This window comes from Elaeis guineensis, chromosome 16 (assembly GCF_000442705.2).
Source record: "Elaeis guineensis isolate ETL-2024a chromosome 16, EG11, whole genome shotgun sequence".
NCBI lineage: Eukaryota > Viridiplantae > Streptophyta > Magnoliopsida > Arecales > Arecaceae > Elaeis > Elaeis guineensis.
In genome coordinates, this window is record NC_026008.2 from 23,144,583 (window position 1) to 23,157,087 (window position 12,505).

The 12,505-nt window shown below is 36.5% G+C and overlaps 1 non-coding gene across 1 annotated transcript; it reads left to right on the forward strand.

Annotated features, from left to right (window-relative positions):
* The first annotated feature begins 4,102 nt into the window (after window positions 1-4,102).
* On the forward strand, window positions 4,103-4,209 carry LOC140854418 (small nucleolar RNA R71). The gene has a single exon (XR_012137633.1). It is a non-coding gene; the product is annotated as a small nucleolar RNA R71 (small nucleolar RNA).
* The last annotated feature ends 8,296 nt before the right edge of the window (window positions 4,210-12,505 follow it).

Consider the following 12,505-nt stretch of genomic DNA (forward strand, 5'->3'; position numbering starts at 1 on the left):
ATTATACTTTTTCATCAATGTTGCAAAAGGTCGGTTACAAAAATGGGTTCCTCGATCACTAATGATTGCCCTAGGAATACCGAAACGGGAGAGAATATTTTCTTTAAGAAACTTAATGACCATTTTGCTATCGGGTGTTCTACATGCAATTGCTTCTACCCACTTTGAAACATAATCAACTGCTACTAGAATATATTTATTTCCAAAGGAATTTGGAAATGGTCCCATGAAATCGATTCCCCAAACATCAAAAACTTCAACTACCAAGATTGGGTTGAGTGGCATCATGTGTCGCTTGGTGATTCGACCCATTTTCTGACATTGAGCACAACTTTTACAATATTCATGAGCATCCTTAAACAAATTGGGCCAATAAAAACCACATTGGAGAACCTTAGCAGCAGTTTTCTTAGACGCGAAGTGACCCCCACATGCTTGATCATGACAAAAAGATAAAATATTCATGACTTCGTTATCTGGGATACACCTTCTAATAATTTGATCAGGACATTGTTTAAAAAGATAAGGATCATCCCAAATGAAATACTTCACTTGGGCAAAGAATTTATATTTATCCTGCTTAGTCCAATGAGAAGGTATCTTACCTATGGCTAAATAATTTACAATATCAGCAAACCAAGGTTCAGTAGACACAGACATGAGTTGCTCATCTGGGAAAGATTCATTGATGGGTGGTTCACTAGATGGTGCGACTGAAATTCGGGACAAATGATCTGCTACAACGTTCTCAGTGCCTTTCTTGTCCCTAATTTCTAGGTCAAATTCTTGAAGGAGCAAAATCCATCTGATTAAACGTGCCTTGGCATCCTTCTTTGCTAGGAGATGTCTAATGGCTGAGTGATCGGTGTAAACAATGGTGTGGGTCCCAACCAAATAAGATCTAAATTTCTCTAAAGCAAAGACAACGGCAAGGAACTCCTTCTCAGTTGTGGTGTAGTTAAGCTGCGCATCATTTAAGGTTTTACTTGCATAATATATCACTCTAGGCAGCTTATTTATTCGTTGACCTAAGATTGCACCCACAACATGATCGGACGCATCACACATTAATTCAAATGGTTCAGACCAGACAGGAGGATGAATGATTGGAGCTGATACAAGTGCATTTTTTAGAAATTCAAAGGATTCCAAGCACTCATGAGTAAATTCAAATTTGGTATCCTTTGCCAAAAGATTAGTCAGTGGACGTGCTACTTTGCTAAAGTTGGCAATAAACCTTCTATAGAATCCAGCATGACCTAAAAATGAACGTATTTCTTTCACAGATTTAGGTGGTGGAAGACTTGCAATTAGATCTATTTTGGCCTTGTCCACTTCAATCCCCTTTTTAGAAATGACATGGCCAAGAACTATTCCCTGTTTGACCATAAACTGACATTTTTCCCAGTTGAGAACTAGGTGCTTCTCCTTACATCGTTCTAGAACTAATTGCAGGTGATTCAGACACTCGGAGAAGGTTAGACCAAAAACAGAAAAGTCATCCATAAAAATTTCTAGAAATCGTTCTATCATATCTGAAAACATGCTGATCATGCATCTCTGAAAGGTTGCCGGTGCATTACATAGTCCAAAGGGCATTCGTCTATAGGCAAAAGTACCAAATGGACAGGTGAATGTAGTCTTTTCTTGATCTTCAGCGGCTATGGGGATCTGGTTGTAACCGGAGTATCCATCAAGAAAACAGTAAAACTCTTGTCCGGCTAGTCTTTCCAACATTTGATCAATAAATGGCAAAGGAAAGTGATCTTTCCTTGTCGCAGCATTCAACTTTCTATAGTCTATACAGACCCTCCATCCCGTTTGGGTCCTAGTTGGGATAAGTTCGTTTGCATCATTTTGGACCACTGTTACCCCAGATTTCTTGGGTACTACTTGAACTGGGCTTACCCAAGAGCTATCAGAAATAGGATAAATTATTCCACTATCTAGGAGTTTCAGAATCTCCTTTTTAACTACATCCTTCATAACTGGATTAAGCCTTCTTTGGGCTTCTCTTGTTGGTTTAGCCTCTTCCTCTAAGTATATTCTATGTTGAACTATAGAAGGGCTTATTCCTTTGATATCTGCTATGGTCCAACCTATTGCTTCCTGATTTGCTTTTAGAACTGACACTAACTCCTCCTCTTGCTTGGGATCTAGGTCTGATGCAATAATTACAGGCAAAGTTTCTTTGGGTCCTAGATATGCATACTTGAGATGTTCTGGGAGGGGTTTCAGTTCTAAAATGGGTGCTTCCTCTATCGATGGTTTAGGTGATGGTTTCACCATCTCAATGATTGGTTCAGTAGGAAGTGTCGATTCCTGATTAATCTGATTTTCTTTAAGTATTTCATTGACATCCTCAGACTCATGGATTAACCAGGGGTTAGACTCTAGGTCGACTTCATCATCACTAATGTCAATGGATTCATAAATACCATCTTGGACTACATTGACATCAGCATGAGAAGAGGATTCCTGTTCTAAGTTAAAAACATTAAGCTCAATGGTCATATTCCCAAAGGATAACTTCATTAGACCATTTCGACAATTGATTTCAGCATTGGCCGTAGCTAAGAATGGTCTTCCTAAAATGACAGGTATATGTCCTTTAGGATTCGCAACTGGCTCAGTCTCTAAAACAATAAAATCTACAGGGAAAATGAAATTTTCAACCTTTATCAGAACATCCTCGACCATTCCCTTAGGGATCCTGAGAGATCTATCGGCTAACTGTAATGTGATCCCAGTAGGTTGAAGTTTTTCTAATCCTAGTTGTTCATACACCGAATATGGAAGGATATTCACACTAGCTCCTAGATCTAGCAAGGCCTTTTTTATATTGGTTTCTCCAATAACACAAGAAATTGTTGGAGCTCCAGGGTCCTTATATTTAATTGGCACATGGCTAGATAGGTATGAACTGACACTTGCAGCCAAAAATGCTTTCTTTGGTACATTAGTGGTCCTTTTCCTAGTGCAAAGATCTTTTAAAAATTTGGCATAAGTTGGAACCTGATGGATTATATCTAAAAGAGGAATATTAACTTGGACTTGTTTAAATACCTCTAAAATTTTGTCTAAATGTTCAGATTTATTAGATTTCAATCTGTTTGGAAAAGGAGCTCTAGGACTTTTAAGTACTGGACTAGGTGAATTTTCAGTTTCTGGTGCTTGAGGTTGAAAGGTAGTAGTTTTAGAAGGTGACTCGGCAGATGAGTCATCTATATCATCAAGTGCAACTATCTTATTGTCTATTTGTTTTCCTGATCTTAAGGTATGAATGGCATTTACACCATTAACTTGGTTTCCTTGTTGGGGTCGTGGACCATTTTGGTTCCTAGGATTTGGCTCAGGTTGGCTAGGTAACCTACCATGTTCTCGTTCACTAATGGTCGAAGCCAGCTGACTTACTTGCATTTCCAGACGGGCTATAGCTTGGGTGTTATTATTTATGAGTTGACCCGTGGTTTGCATAAAGCTGGTATGTGTCTTCATCATGGCTTCTAGGCTTTTCTCTAAAGAGGTAATTTTCTTGTCATTATCATGGAAGCCTGACGGGTTGTTCATTACTGGGTTGGACCTTAGATTTTGCTGATTGAAATTTGGATTGCCTACATTAGGATTCTGGGACCATGAGAAATTCGGGTGATTCCTCCAACCTGGGTTATATGTGGGTGCATAAAGATTGTTCAATGGTCCTTGATAGGTGGCATTCACCTGTGCACACTCATTCGAGTAGGAACATTCTTCTAAGACATGGTCTGGTGCATTGCACCCTTTACACATGGGTGCAGATATTTGATTTACATTGGCTGGTCTCTGTAATTCTAAGGCTTCCAATCTACGTGTTAAGGTTGCAATCTTGGCCTCTGATGCTAGGGTTGGTTGAATTTGATGCATTCCTCCTCTTGAAGGTGTAGTTTTATCAGGTTCCCTAGTTGTTTCCCACTGTAAATTTTTCTCGGCTAGGTCTTCTAAGAATTACCAAGCTTCAGTAGTTTCTTTGTCCATAAATTGGCCTTGGCACATGGACTCTAGCATGGTTCTTGAGTTTGAATCTAACCCCTCATAGATGATCTGGCATAGTCTCCAAGTTTCTATTCCATGGTGTGGGCATTGGGTCAAAAGATTCTTGAAACGATCAAAGTACTTCCAAAATGATTCACCAGCTAGTTGGTAAAATTGATTTATTTCATTCCTAATCCTAGCTGTTTTATGATGGGGGAAATACTTTTTTAAAAATATTCTCACAAAGCCCTCCCAGGTAGTGACAGAATAGTTTGGCAGACTATAAAGCCACTTCTTAGCATTGTCCTTAAGGGCAAAGTTGATTAATCTAAGTTTGACCTCATCCTCTGTTAATTGCAGTTTCATGGTTGCACATACCTCCTCAAATTCTCTAATAAATATATAAGCATCCTCTAATCCTGTGAATTTTGGAAGCATATTTATGATTTGAGGTTTGATTTCAAAATTGTTAGCTGTGGGTTGTGGCAACCTGATACAAGATGGTTGGATGGAGCCAACTGGATAACACAAATCCTTAAGGGTCATGGGTTGGATTGGTTCAGCCATTGGAACAACAGGAATTGACTCAATCCTAACTAGACGACCCGACACTCTTCTCCACACATGAGGTGTACGGTTCTCGATGTTTATATAATTTTTTTTTATAAAATTTTTATGTATAGGAAAAAGAAAGAGAAAAAAATTCTAAAGAGAAGATCCTAAGGAGTCCTAAATCTAAAGAAAAGTAACCAAATTAATTTAAATTTTAATATTTTTTTTTTTTTTTTCAAACAAGTGAAACAATAAATTAAACTCAATCTATCCTAGGATTAACCTAAATCTAGACAGCTCCTAATTGTTCCAAGATGACCCTTCAAACCTTTCAAGTGGAGATTGATCAACTAGTTAGCCAGGTAAGTATAAGAGGTGGGAGGTTCACTCATCGTTGCCTTTCTAGACACCAAACGAGTTGGCCAGGCCAGCAACTGAACCAATTTAACAAACCACCCTCAGGGACTTGCCTAGACACCAACTAATCAAACAACTCAAACTTGATAGAACTCTTAGGGTTCCTTGTCCTATTGAGCTCGAATTCCTTAAGGTTGACGTCTAATTGATTTTAAGATTAAAGGTCTAGGTAATGCAATATGATGGAGATGATTTTTGGGCTAAGGAAGGGTAATGAAATCCCCACCTTATCTTGTTAATGGGTTGATGCCCTTAGATTAATTATGAAAATGCAAATGCAAATAAACAAGATGACCAAGAATGTAAAAGATTTTAATTTAGAATTTTTTTTTTATCTTGATATTTTACTTCACGATTATGAAATGTCTTTTGTTTTGTTTTTTTTTTTTTGTGATTAAGTAAATTCAAATGATTAGGTCTAAAGAAAAAGTAATTAACTAAAAATAATAAAAGAGAAATTAGAAGCGTACCTGAGCTTTCCAGTAATCACCAACTAAATATAGAAACCTAAAGGAAAAAGAAAGAGAGTTATAAAGCATGAAGAATAAATATTTGAAAATAATTTAAAACGCCAAATCCCCGGCAACGGCGCCAAAAACTTGATGTTCAAAAACTTGATGTTCAAATCTTAAAATTTGTAAATAAAACCGCAAGCGCACGGTGTGCAGAGTAGCACGACCAGCGAGTACGGGTCGATCCCACAGAGACTTGGTTTTAAAAATGATTTTCAAATCTATGCTCAAGCGAGCTTTAACAAAAAATCGAAAGTCGAAAGTTGTTTGCCAAAGACAATAAGACTAAGGATCTAGGGTTTTTTTGAATCCACTAGATCTAGATTAGGGAATTCTACCTAGAATTTTTCTTATTGATCCTAACGACTACTCCTCTTGTCTTTCCCAAGCATAGATTATGAAGGGACTAAGGCCCAACGATAACCCATCAAGATTCTTTACAGGGGAGTAATAACTAGGATCCCTTAGGGTTTTCTCCTCCTATGCACTGAATCAAGCATGAACTATGAAGGGACTCTGACCCAACTGTAGTTCATCAAAAATTCTTGGCAAAAGAGGAAGAAAAAGAAACCCTAAGAAAAAGAAAGAACCCTATGTAAAATCCCTACTCATGATCTAGCTTCATCGCAAACCCTAGAAGGGATGCTTAGCTAGACATGATCTAAATCTACTTGCAAAATTTAAATACAGAAAAATAAACTACCCTAATTTCATAAATTAAACTATCCTAATTACATAAATTTAAACTGCATAATTTAAACTAACCTAATTGCATAAAATTAAATTGCATAAATTAAACTATCCTAATTGCAAGAAAAATAAATTGCATAATGTAAAGAGATGAAATTGCATAAAAATAAGATTTTATATATAAAAAAAATTTATTACAAAAACCTCAAAGCTCGAGGCTTGAAAAGAGAGCTAAAAACCCCACTATCTAGGGTTACAAGCTTGATCGGAAGGAAGAATACCTAAAACAAGGGCCTTTGGGGGCTTTTTATAGGCATTTGGGGGTTATAAGGTTTTCAAAACTTTCGATATGGGACTAAGAAGTTTTAGAGAATTGTTAGAGGGGTTTATGGTGCGCCGATGGGTCCATGGTCCACGCGCCTGTTGCTGTGGACCAGGCGGCTAATCAGATCACCAAATCAGTTGATTTTTGATCAATTTTGATCTGATTTGACTCGGGTTTGACCCAATTGAGTCTTCTTTCTTCATTCTTCAATTCCTGGGTCAATTTAACTCCATTTTGCATAAAATTTGCGCCGTTGGAATCCTCTTTCCTTGTTCTTTCTATTGATGATCTCTTCTTCTGCAAAATATAATAACAAGTATCAATTTTTTAATAAAGTTAGATAATTTAGATATTAATTGATACTTTTTATGTCAATTTGTGACATAAATCAAGAACCCACACCCAAAAGAAGATTTTCATATGCTTCTCCATATCCCAAAGCTTCTCTATTTAAATAGAAGGCATCCAAGGGTGATAAGGCTAGAGTTTGTGTAAGACTAGGTTTGACAGGATCAAACCCAATCAAATTGAGAGTCTTAGATCACATCAGATTTGATCTCAAACAAAAATAGACATAAGAGATGTGGTGTAGAGATGCTTGGGCTGGTCCAACCACACACCAAATCAGATTGAATGTTGGGCTTAGGTGGCACAAAAAGAGAGGTGGCGCCAAGAAGAAATCCTAGCTAATCCAACTAGGATTCATTTATTTACTGATTTAAATTTAATTTAAATCTAATTTAATCCTAACCGATTTAAGATTAGTTAGCAACCAAATTAAGTTTATTCCTAATCTAATTAGAAACTCAATTAAATCTAGATTAAATCCTAATCTAATTAGAAAATTGACTCAATCAAGTCCTAGTCAAAATAGGAATTATTCTCCTTATACAATTGGATTATCTCATAAATCAATTATGCTTGATCTAATCAAATCCAAATCAATCTAAATTGAATCTAATTCAATTAGATTTGATTTGAATCCCATAGCTCAATCAGATTGAGCCAGACAGCAATCTAATTGCTAATTGATCCTTCTATAATTCACTAATACTTAGTGAATCTTTCAATTATAATTTTTGTATTGGATTAATCATCAATCACATCAATAATTAAATCTTATTATGATTTATAATTATAACTCAACTATCTCATCAGTCAGAAATCTTCATTGTGTGTGACCCCATAAATTCTATTCTGTGTGATAGTGAGATATACCATGATCTCTATCATAGTATCATTGAAACTCTTTTCAATGGGTCGGAACAATTTCACTCTCACTTATTATGGATTGTCGATCCAAAATAATCATAGTGAGCTCTCACAATCCATCAATGACATCTAGCAGTATATAGCGGCAATCCAGCAGAATAAAAGTGATGAACCTTTATATACAGTTATCGTGTGATTTAGTACCTCTATCGTGAGTCTCGATCAGATGATAAGTCATAAATAAATCATCAAATCTCAATATCAGTCATATGATAGATTCAATTAGTTTGAGTCTAACTATAATTCTTATGAAAACTCTTTCCATCAATTATACTACTATGGCTATAGACTTAAGGACTCAATCTCTTAAATTTTATAAGACTATTCCTTTCTACTAAGATCGATAGATCTCATCTAGATGCGCACTCAGCTCCCATGGTGGATCAACTGCTGCCAACATCCATTATAAAGACTTATTGAGGTAATATTTTTGTGTAGTCAAACTCTGACAATCTCACTGTGAGCAGTCATGGCACTGTAGGTCAAAAGACTATTCAAACAACTGTAATATTGAGAAAGTCACTAACGAGTTAGCAAACATCTATATAACTTCTCATGTTGGTCATGCTCAGTGTTAGTTATTTTCTAACAACCACCTGTACTCTTGCTCTAGTGTCCCTACACTATAGACTCGAGACTCATCTGCCTAAAGAAAGCAATCCATACACCAGTCTATCTGGATCAATCATCATTTTCATGATGATTCTATGATCAAAAGTAATTTACGAATTAACCACTAATGACATATGCCTTAAATTCTCAACTCTTTAAGAATATGTGTCATCATCTTATTAATCCCTTAAACGATTCTTGGACACATATACAACATGAATAGAAATAAATTATCCATCAAGTACAAAATCATGTCCTAGAAATAGGATATGTGTCAGCCAAGATTGACTTCTAGGATATACATCCAACATAAAGATGTCGTGCTGATCTCCACTATCCCATCGATGAAATCAACCACCAAACTATCAAGGTGGTTTGTCCACTTTCAAAAGAACCTGCTCGCCTTAAGCAGACGACTTTTCCAGCACCCCCTCTGACGTCGGCCAAGTCAGCTTGGCCATCTGATCAGCATCTAAAGTCCCAAACTCCTGATGCCAACCTGCCATCCTCCTTGTCGGATAAGATTGACTTGGCAAAGGCATAACTGCTGGAGACACAAAGAGTGGGCAGAGACTTGTTTAGCAAGATGATGCCCCAAAAGGATTTGGATGCTTGGAGGAGGGATCTATCTCTGGAGCAACTAATAAACTATTATCATGGATGTGAATTTTTATTCTCTTCCTTTTTTTTTACTGTAGCTATTTGTCGATCTGACAATGTTCCTTCTTTTTTGCAGTCAACCATGTATTTCAAATTGCTCCATGAGCACTTGACATGATTTTTTGAAAATAAGAAGTCTCTGAGAGAGGGGCTCAAGGCCAACAAGGAGGCCAAGAAGGTGACCAAGGAAGCCAAGGAGACAGTAGAAAAGAAGGCTACCAAAGAAAGTGAAATGATAGAGGGGCAGAAGAAATAGCTCCAAGAGAAGATGAAACCCATCCAGGAAAGAATAAGCAGCTTCTGGACAATCAACACCAGATGACCGACAAAGACAACAAGCTGCATAAATAAACTGAAAGAATCTTAGAGCTAGAACTAAGCTGAAGGAGGCTGAGGCAACAATTGAAAAGTAGGAAGAAGCCCTTCTTTCATATCAGAGACAGCTCAACAAGGACAAGGAGAGGATGTCTAGGGTCATTGAAGACTATAAAAATTTCAATGCTTTTCAAGATGAAGTTACTGAAGCCTCAGAAAGAGCTATCGGCTATAGTTTTTTAAGCTACAGAAGTTTAATCATCAAACTCTTTTCCGACGTTGACCTCAGTAAAATCACAATGGAAGCAGCTCTAGAAGCAACAGCCAAAGTGACTTTTGGGACCATTGCTGAATGGCTTCCTCCCACTCCTACCCTCGAAGTTTCTTCGATCAAAGTTTTGGCCAGTCCAACCAAGGTCATCGTTGTCGAAGCTACTCCGAAGGAAGAAGTTAACAAGGATTCCACTTCAGGCCCTCCGGCAAATAACTCTCTGGCTAAGGCCTGAATTATCCCCTTTTTTTGTATTAGCCCGATGTTGGGCTTTTGTAAATACCTTTCATATTAATGAAATGAATTTTTCAATGTTAATATATATTTTCTTCTTGGATGACCTGATCTGGGTTTTGATGTCTCAGAAAATATCATTCACAAGAGAGTTATTTTCTAACTTCCATCAAATGATCATAAGGATGTGTAATTCGAGCTTGATTAATTAAGCAACCAAATATTAATCATTTTTAAACCAAGAAGATAACTAAATCAATATGATTTACTATAATAAGTAAGTTTGTCATCGAAGTAAATTGAATCACATCAAACAACAAGAGATAAATCGATCTCTAATAATTTATCATAAAGGTTTTGAAAGTACCTTTAGCTGAGTTTGAAGTGGCAGATCGGATTCTTTCATTCATAAGTTTGTGACCCGTGCTGCCTTTTCGCAATCTTCATTACTAATTGCTTTAAGCCGATATAGCAAAACCTAGCTTATAAATTTGAATGCTTTCTTTATTAGATCAAGTCCATTCTGTTGCCTATAAGATCTGATCTAGAGATCGTGTGTTTCAGGTTTTTCATCTGAAGCCCAATTCGAAAATTAGACATCTCGTGAGTTTCCATCTGGAGATCAGATGTTTCCCATTGCCTTGTGGGGTCCAATCAGGAGATCGGATGTCTCACATCATCTTATAAGATCCAATCCAGAGATCGGATGCCTCATGTCATCTTGTAAGGTTCAATCCAAAGATCGGACATCTCACATCATCTTGTAAGGTCTAATCTGGAGATTGGATATCTCATATCATCTTGTGAGGTCTAATCCAGAGATCAGATGTCTCATGTTAGGTTGTCCTAATTTGGTTGGAATTTTTGTAGCCTTATTTCAGCTTTTTTTCGACCTCGTTTAGATACTTAAACCTTTTCCTTCATGTACTATCATTCCACTTGATCAAATTTTATCGATCTAATTTTGGATGAAGAGAAATTCTTCAATAGAACTTTTGATCAAGATTTTATCTTCATTGATATAGAAATCAAATATTTTATTGAAAAACTTCATTAATAGTATATTTTAAGATTTTTAGCATTCTATGTTCTTGGAATGACTGCGCCATTCAGATTTTCGAATCGGTAAGCTCCTGATTGGATCATCTCGATAATTCGATAAGGCCCTTCCCAATTTGGAGCAAGTTTTTCTTGCTCCATTGGTTTCGAGACTTCGGCTTGTTGGAGAACCAAATCACCCTTATGAAAAATTTTAGGCTTTATCTGAGAGTTATAATATCTGATACTTTTTGTTTATAAACCGTCATGTGGATCTAGGCTCTTTCTCGAGTTTCATCAAGTAAATTGAGATTAATTCTCAACCGATCTAAATTGCTTTCTTCATGAAAATTTTTTATTCAGGCCATGGGCAAATCGATTTCAACTGGTATTATAGCTCTGCTCCAAAAGTAAATTTAAAAGGTGTTTCTCCAGTTGGCCTCCGAGGTATAGTTCTATATGCCCAAAGAGCACTATAGAATTCTTCTGTCCAGAGTCCCTTAGTCTCATTGAGCCTTATCTTCAGACCCTATAGAGTTCTTCTGTCCAGAGTCCCTTAGCCTCATTGAGCCTTGTCTTCGACCCTGAAGGATAGTTTTATTAGTGACTTCAACTTCTTCATTTGATTGTGGATAACCAATCGACGTAAATCTGTGATCTATATAGATCTTAGAACAAAATTCTTTAAACTTTTGATTATCAAATTATCGTCCATTATCAGTGATTATGACTCGAGGCAAATCAAAATAGTAAATAATTAATTTTCACACAAAATCTCATATCTTTTTCTTAGTAATTTATGTCAGAGGTTCAGCTTTCACTCATTTAGTAAAATAGTCAATTGCCACAACCAAAATTTTTTTTTGTCCTATAGCCATCGAAAAAGGTCCCAAAATATCCATTCTCCAAATAATGAAAGATCATGGTACTGTAATAGAAGTAAATTTTGCTACAGGTTAGTATTGAATATTGGCACACCTTTGACACTGATCATATTTATTAATAAGGTCAGGTGAATCTTTTTGAATAGTAGGCCAATAGTATCCTTGCCAGATTATTTTATAGGCCAAGGATCTGTCCCCCAAATGGTTGCCACAAATTTTTTCATGACTTCTCGAAGGGCATAATCAGCTTCTGATGGCCTAAGGCATCGAACCAGTGGGAGTGAGTATAATCTCTTGTATAATTGATTGCCTTGAGCAATATACCATGGGGTCTGCCTTTTAATTCTTCTTGCTTCAACTGGATCACCTGGCAGAGTTTTTTTAGTAATATACTTCATTAATGAATCAATCCAACTTGGCTCATACTCAATTTGGGTGATTGGAAAAACCTCAATACTGAATTTCTCAAGAACATCAATAAGAACACTTTGATTAAGCTCAAAAAAATCCGATATGGCCAAATGAGATAATGCATCCGCTCGGATATTTTTCGACCTTGATATTTGCATGACTTCTAGATCTTCAAAACTCTTTAATAATTCTTTCATATTATTCAGATACTAAAATATTATAGAATCTTTAGCTTCAAATTAAACCTCGTATCTGGCCAACGACAAGCTGAAAATCAATAAAAACTTTAAGTTTCTTAACA